Source organism: Hippocampus bargibanti, unplaced genomic scaffold (genome assembly GCF_051943395.1).
Source record: "Hippocampus bargibanti isolate YZ-2025 unplaced genomic scaffold, ASM5194339v1 Contig00254, whole genome shotgun sequence".
NCBI classification, from domain to species: domain Eukaryota; kingdom Metazoa; phylum Chordata; class Actinopteri; order Syngnathiformes; family Syngnathidae; genus Hippocampus; species Hippocampus bargibanti.
Genome location: NW_028297046.1, coordinates 9,771 through 17,500, shown reverse-complemented (window position 1 = coordinate 17,500; position 7,730 = coordinate 9,771).

The following is a 7,730-nucleotide window of genomic DNA, read 5'->3' as shown; positions in this document are numbered from 1 at the left end:
GGAGGTGATGAGGCCGAGAGGGAACCAGCGAAGTCGGGCAGGAAGCGCTGGAAGTCGGCCTCTAACATTTCCAAGTGTTGAAATTTTTCTAAGTGTCGGGCAGGTCACGGGAGGTTGTGAGGCCGAAGAGGGAACCAGCAAAGTCGGGCAGGCGGCGCTGGAGGTCGGCCTATGGTTCCAGAGTTCCAGACCGGGCATTCACGGAGGTCTTGAGGCCGAGAGGGAACCAGCAAAGTCGGGCAGGCGGCGCTGGAGGTCGGCCTATGGTTCCAGAGTTCCAGACCGGGCATTCGCGGAGGTCCTGAGGCCGAAGGGGAACCAGCAAAGTCGGGCAGGAGGCGCTGGAAGTCGGCGTCTGGTTCCAGAGTTCCAGACCGGGCATTCGCGGAGGTCTTGAGGCCGACAGGGAACCAGCAAAGTCGGGCAGGCGGCGCTGGAAGTCGGCCTCTAACATTTCCCAAGTGTTGAAATTTTTCTAAGTGTCAAGCAGGTCACCCATGGAGGTTGTGAGGCCGAGAGGGAACCAGCAAAGTCGGGCAGGCGGCGCTGGAGGTCGGCCTCTGGTTCCAGAGTTCCAGACCGGGCATTCGCGGAGGTCTTGAGGCCGAGAGGGAACCAGCAAAGTCGGGCAGGCGGCGCTGGAGGTCGGCGACTGGTTCCAGAGTTCCAGACCGGGCACTCGCGGAGGTCTTGAGGCCGAAGGGGAACCAGCAAAGTCGGGCAGGCGGCGCTGGAGGTCGGCCTCTAACATTTCCCAAGTGTTGAAAATTTTCTAAGGTTCCAGGAGTTCCAGACCGGTCGGGCAGGCGGCGCTGGAGGTCGCGGAGGTCCTGAGGCCGAAGGGGAACCAGCAAAGTCGGGCAGGCGGCGCTGGAAGTCGGCGTCTGGTTCCAGAGTTCCAGACCGGGCATTCGCGGAGGTCTTGAGGCCGACAGGGAACCAGCAAAGTCGGGCAGGCGGCGCTGGAAGTCGGCCTCTAACATTTCCCAAGTGTTGAAATTTTTCTAAGTGTCAAGCAGGTCACCCATGGAGGTTGTGAGGCCGAGAGGGAACCAGCAAAGTCGGGCAGGCGGCGCTGGAGGTCGGCCTCTGGTTCCAGAGTTCCAGACCGGGCATTCGCGGAGGTCCTGAGGCCGAAGGGGAACCAGCAAAGTCGGGGAACCAGCGGGCAGGTGGCGCTGGAGGCGGCGCTGGAGGGGAACCAGCAAAGTCGGGCAGGCGGCGCTCTGGTTCCAGAGTTCCAGACCGGGCATTCGCGGAGGGCCTCTAACTTTCCCAAGAGGCCGAAGGGGAACCAGCAAAGTCGGGCAGGAGGCGCTGGAGGTCGGCGTCTGGTTCCAGAGTTCCAGACCGGGCACTCGCGGAGGTCTTGAGGCCGACAGGGGAACCAGCAAAGTCGGGCAGGCGGCGCTGGAAGTCGGCCTCTAACATTTCCCAAGTGTTGAAATTTTTCTAAGTGTCAAGCAGGTCACCCATGGAGGTTGTGAGGCCGAGAGGGAACCAGCAAAGTCGGGCAGGCGGCGCTGGAGGTCGGCCTATGAGTTCCAGACCGGGCACTCGCGGAGGTCTTGAGGCCGAAGGGGAACCAGCAAAGTCGGGCAGGCGGCGCTGGAGGTCGGCGTCTGGTTCCAGAGTTCCAGACCGGGCATTCGCGGAGGTCCTGAGGCCGAAGGGGAACCAGCAAAGTCGGGCAGGAGGCGCTGGAGGTCGGCCTCTGGTTCCAGAGTTCCAGACCGGGCACTCGCGGAGGTCTTGAGGCCGAAGGGGAACCAGCAAAGTCGGGCAGGCGGCGCTGGAAGTCGGCCTCTAACATTTCCCAAGTGTTGAAATTTTTCTAAGTGTCAAGCAGGTCACCCATGGAGGTGGTGAGGCCGACAGGGAACCAGCAAAGTCGGGCAGGCGGCGCTGGAGGTCGGCGTCTGGTGCCAGAGTTCCAGACCGGGCACTCGCGGAGGTCCTGAGGCCGAAGGGGAACCAGCAAAGTCGGGCAGGCGGCGCTGGAGGTCGGCCTCTGGTTCCAGAGTTCATCACCGGGCACTCGCGGAGGTCTTGAGGCCGAAGGGGAACCAGCAAAGTCGGGCAGGTGGCGCTGGAGGTCGGCGTCTGGAGGGAACCAGCAAAGTTCCAGAGTTCCAGACCAGCAAAGTCGGGCAGGCGGCGCTTGAAGTCGGCCTCTAACATTTCCCAAGTGTTGAAATTTTTCTAAGTGTCAAGCAGGTCACCCATGGAGGTGGTGAGGCCGACAGCGGAGGTTGCTTGAGGCCGAAGGGGAACCAGCAAAGTCGGGCAGGCGGCGCTGGAGGTCGGCGTCTGGTTCCAGAGTTCCAGACCGGGCACTCGCGGAGGTCTTGAGGCCGAAGGGGAACCAGCGAAGTCGGGCAGGTGGCGTTTGCCTCCGGCCTCTATCCTCCAGGCGCCAGACCGGCTACCTACGGAGGTGTTGAGGCCGGGAGGCAAGCGCCATCGGCGGCCGTTCAAGTGCGGGAACTACCAGGGGCGCGGCGACTTGGGGAGCGGCGCTGGGGGGAGAAAAAAAGCCCGAGACAAAGCCTCAAAGCCGGGTAAAAAAAATTCGGGAACTACCAGGGGTCGTGGCGACTTGGAGCGCGGCGCTGGGGGGAGAAAAAAGCCGGAGATTAAGCCTCAAGGCCGGGGAAAAAAAAATTGGGAACTACCAGGGGTCGTGGAGACTGGGAAGCGGCGCTGGGGACTAAAAAAAGGAAAAAAGAACCCGAAACCAAACGCCTCCCAGGGAACCAGAGCTGGAGGTAAACGCCTCCCAGGGAACCAGAGCCGGAGGTAAACGCCTCCCAGGGAACCAGAGCCGGAGGCAAACGCCTCCCAGGCGGCGAGAGCCGAAGGCAAACGCCTCCCAGGCGGACCGAGCTGGAGGCAAACGCCTCCCAGGCGGCGAGAGCCGAAGGCAAACGCCTCCCAGGCGGACCGAGCTGGAGGCAAACGCCTCCCAGGCGGCGAGAGCAAACGCCTCCCAGGCGGACCGAGCTGGAGGTAAACGCCTCCCAGGGAACCAGAGCCGAAGGTAAACGCCTCCCAGGCGGCGAGAGCCGAAGGCAAACGCCTCCCAGGCGGACCGAGCTGGAGGCAAACGCCTCCCAGGGAACCAGAGCTGGGGGTAAACGCCTCCCAGGCGGCGAGAGCCGAAGGCAAACGCCTCCCAGGCGGCGAGAGCCGAAGGCAAACGCCTCCCAGGCGGCGACCGAGCTGGAGGCAAAAACGCCTCCCAGGGAACCAGAGCCGAAGGTAAACGCCTCCCAGGCGGCGAGAGCCGAAGGCAAACGCCTCCCAGGCGGACTGAGCTGGAGGCAAACGCCTCCCAGGGAACCAGAGCTGGGGGTAAACGCCTCCCAGGCGGCGACAGCCGGTCCCCAGACGCCGCCCGGGGAACCGCGTCGGGTGGGACTGAGCTGGAGGGTGACGCAGCCTCCCTGGAAGTCTGACAGCGGGGCTTTGCGGAGGTCTCCAAGCCGGCTATCAAGCACCAAAGGCGGGCATGCGTGGGGGAATCTCGGCCTCCAGTTTTGAAATATTTTCTAAGTGTTGGAGCTCCAGCAAGGGGGCGAGAGCCGGTCCCCAGACGCCGCCCGGGGAACCGCGTCGGGTGGGACTGAGCTGGAGGATGGAGCAGCCTCCCTGGAAGTCTGACAGCGGGGCTTTGCGGAGGTCTCCAAGCCGGCTATCAAGCACCAAAGGCGGGCATGCGTGGGGGAATCTCGGCCTGTCCCTTTTGGAATATTTTCTAAGTGTTTGAGCTCCAGCAAGGGGGCGAATGCCGGTCCCCAGACGCCGCCCGGGGAACCAGAGCTGCGGGGGACTGAGCTGGAGGATGGAGCAGCCTCCCTGGAAGTCTGACAGCGGGGCTTTGCGGAGGTCTCCAAGCCGGCTATCAAGCACCAAAGGCGGGCATGCTGGGGGGAATCTCGGCCTCCAGTTTTGAAATATTTTCTAAGTGTTGGAGCTCCAGCAAGGGGGCGAGAGCCGGTCCCCAGACGCCGCCCGGGGAACCAGAGCTGCGGGGGAGTGAGCTGGAGGGTGACGCAGCCTCCCTGGAAGTCTGACAGCGAGCCAGCCGGTCCCCAGACGCCGCCCGGGGAACCAGAGCTGCGGGGGAGTGAGCTGGAGGATGGAGCAGCCTCCCTGGAAGTCTGACAGCGGGGCTTTGCGGAGGTCTCCAAGCCGGCTATCAAGCACCAAAGGCGGGCATGCGTGGGGGAATCTCGGCCTGTCCCTTTTGGAATATTTTCTAAGTGTTGGAGCTCCAGCAAGGGGGCGAATGCCGGTCCCCAGACGCCGCCCGGGGAACCGCGTCGGGTGGGACTGAGCTGGAGGGTGACGCAGCCTCCCTGGAAGTCTGACAGCGGGGGTTTACGGAGGTCTCCAAGCCGGCTGTCAAGCACCAAAGGCGGGCATGCGTGGGGGAATCTCGGCCTCCACTTTTTGAATATTTTCTAAGTGTTGGAGCTCCAGCAAGGGGGCGACAGCCGGTCCCCAGACGCCGCCCGGGGAACCGCGTCGGGTGGGACTGAGCTGGAGGGTGACGCAGCCTCCCTGGAAGTCTGACAGCGGGGCTTTGCGGAGGTCTCCAAGCCGGCTATCAAGCACCAAAGGCGGGCATGCGTGGGGGAATCTCGGCCTGTCCCTTTTGGAATATTTTCTAAGTGTTTGAGCTCCAGCAAGGGGGCGAATGCCGGTCCCCAGACGCCGCCCGGGGAACCAGAGCTGCGGGGGACTGAGCTGGAGGATGGAGCAGCCTCCCTGGAAGTCTGACAGCGGGGCTTTGCGGAGGTCTCCAAGCCGGCTATCAAGCACCAAAGGCGGGCATGCGTGGGGGAATCTCGGCCTGTCCCTTTTGGAATATTTTCTAAGTGTTTGAGCTCCAGCAAGGGGGCGAATGCCGGTCCCCAGACGCCGCCCGGGGAACCAGAGCTGCGGGGGACTGAGCTGGAGGATGGAGCAGCCTCCCTGGAAGTCTGACAGCGGGGCTTTGCGGAGGTCTCCAAGCCGGCTATCAAGCACCAAAGGCGGGCATGCTGGGGGGAATCTCGGCCTCCAGTTTTGAAATATTTTCTAAGTGTTGGAGCTCCAGCAAGGGGGCGAGAGCCGGTCCCCAGACGCCGCCCGGGGAACCAGAGCTGCGGGGGAGTGAGCTGGAGGGTGACGCAGCCTCCCTGGAAGTCTGACAGCGAGCCAGCCGGTCCCCAGACGCCGCCCGGGGAACCAGAGCTGGGGGGAGTGAGCTGGAGGATGGAGCAGCCTCCCTGGAAGTCTGACAGCGGGGCTTTGCGGAGGTCTCCAAGCCGGCTATCAAGCACCAAAGGCGGGCATGCGTGGGGGAATCTCGGCCTGTCCCTTTTGGAATATTTTCTAAGTGTTGGAGCTCCAGCAAGGGGGCGAATGCCGGTCCCCAGACGCCGCCCGGGGAACCGCGTCGGGTGGGACTGAGCTGGAGGGTGACGCAGCCTCCCTGGAAGTCTGACAGCGGGGGTTTACGGAGGTCTCCAAGCCGGCTGTCAAGCACCAAAGGCGGGCATGCGTGGGGGAATCTCGGCCTCCACTTTTTGAATATTTTCTAAGTGTTGGAGCTCCAGCAAGGGGGCGACAGCCGGTCCCCAGACGCCGCCCGGGGAACCGCGTCGGGTGGGACTGAGCTGGAGGGTGACGCAGCCTCCCTGGAAGTCTGACAGCGGGGGTTTACGGAGGTCTCCAAGCCGGCTGTCAAGCACCAAAGGCGGGCATGCGTGGGGGAATCTCGGCCTCCACTTTTGAAATATTTTCTAAGTGTTTGAGCTCCAGCAAGGGGGCGAACGCCGGTCCCCAGACGCCGCCCGGGGAACCAGAGCTGCGGGGGAGTGCGCTGGGGGATGGAGCAGCCTCCCTGGAAGTCTGACAGCGGGCCAGCCGGTCCCCAGACGCCGCCCGGGGAACCAGAGCTGCGGGGGAGTGAGCTGGAGGATGGAGAAGCGTCCCTGGAAGTCTGACAGCGGGCCAGCCGGTCCCCAGACGCCGCCCGGGGAACCAGAGCTGGGGGGGAATGAGCTGGAGGATGGAGCAGCCTCCCTGGAAGTCTGACAGCGGGGCTTTGCGGAGGTCTCCAAGCCGACTATCAAGCACCAAAGGCGGGCATGCTTGGGGGAATCTCGGCCTCCACTTTTGGAATATTTTCTAAGTGTTTGAGCTCCAGCAAGGGGGCGAACGCCGGTCCCCAGGTCCCCAGACGCCGCCCGGGGTCTGAACCGCGTCGGGTGGGACTGAGCTGGAGGATGAGAGCAGCCTCCCTGGAAGTCTGACAGCGGGGCTTTGCGGAGGTCTCCAAGCCGACTATCAAGCACCAAAGGCGGGCATGCGTGGGGGAATCTCGGCCTCCACTTTTGAAATATTTTCTAAGTGTTTGAGCTCCAGCAAGGGGGCGACAGCCGGTCCCCAGACGCCGCCCGGGGAACCGCGTCGGGTGGGACTGAGCTGGAGGGTGGAGCAGCCTCCCTGGAAGTCTGACAGCGGGGGTTTGCGGAGGTCTCCAAGCCGGCTATCAAGCACCAAAGGCGGGCATGCGTGGGGGAATCTCGGCCTCCACTTTTGAAATATTTTCTAAGTGTTTGAGCTCCAGCAAGGGGGCGAACGCCGGTCCCCAGACGCCGCCCGGGGAACCAGAGCTGCGGGGGAGTGCGCTGGGGGATGGAGCAGCCTCCCTGGAAGTCTGACAGCGAGCCAGCCGGTCCCCAGACGCCGCCCGGGGAACCAGAGCTGGGTGTAATTGAGCTGGAGGATGGAGCAGCCTCCCTGGAAGTCTGACAGCGGGGGTTTACGGAGGTCTCCAAGCCGACTATCAAGCACCAAAGGCGGGCATGCTTGGGGGAATCTCGGCCTCCACTTTTGAAATATTTTCTAAGTGTTTGAGCTCCAGCAAGGGGGCGAACGCCGGTCCCCAGACGCCGCCCGGGGAACCAGAGCTGTCGGGTGGGAGCTGAGCTGGAGGATGGAGCAGCCTCCCTGGAAGTCTGACAGCGGGCCAGCCGGTCCCCAGACGCCGCCCGGGGAACCAGAGCTGGGTGTAATTGAGCTGGAGGATGGAGCAGCCTCCCTGGAAGTCTGACAGCGGGGGTTTACGGAGGTCTCCAAGCCGACTCAAGCACCAAAGGCGGGCATGCGTGGGGGAATCTCGGCCTCCACTTTTTGAATATTTTCTAAGTGTTGGAGCTCCAGCAAGGGGGCGACAGCCGGTCCCCAGACGCCGCCCGGGGAACCGCGTCGGGTGGGACTGAGCTGGAGGGTGACGCAGCCTCCCTGGAAGTCTGACAGCGGGGGTTTACGGAGGTCTCCAAGCCGGCTGTCAAGCACCAAAGGCGGGCATGCGTGGGGGAATCTCGGCCTCCACTTTTGAAATATTTTCTAAGTGTTTGAGCTCCAGCAAGGGGGCGAACGCCGGTCCCCAGACGCCGCCCGGGGAACCAGAGCTGCGGGGGAGTGCGCTGGGGGATGGAGCAGCCTCCCTGGAAGTCTGACAGCGAGCCAGCCGGTCCCCAGACGCCGCCCGGGGAACCAGAGCTGGGTGTAATTGAGCTGGAGGATGGAGCAGCCTCCCTGGAAGTCTGACAGCGGGGGTTTACGGAGGTCTCCAAGCCGACTATCAAGCACCAAAGGCGGGCGTGCTTGGGGGAATCTCGGCCTCCACTTTTGGAATATTTTCTAAGTGTTTGAGCTCCAGCAAGGGGGCG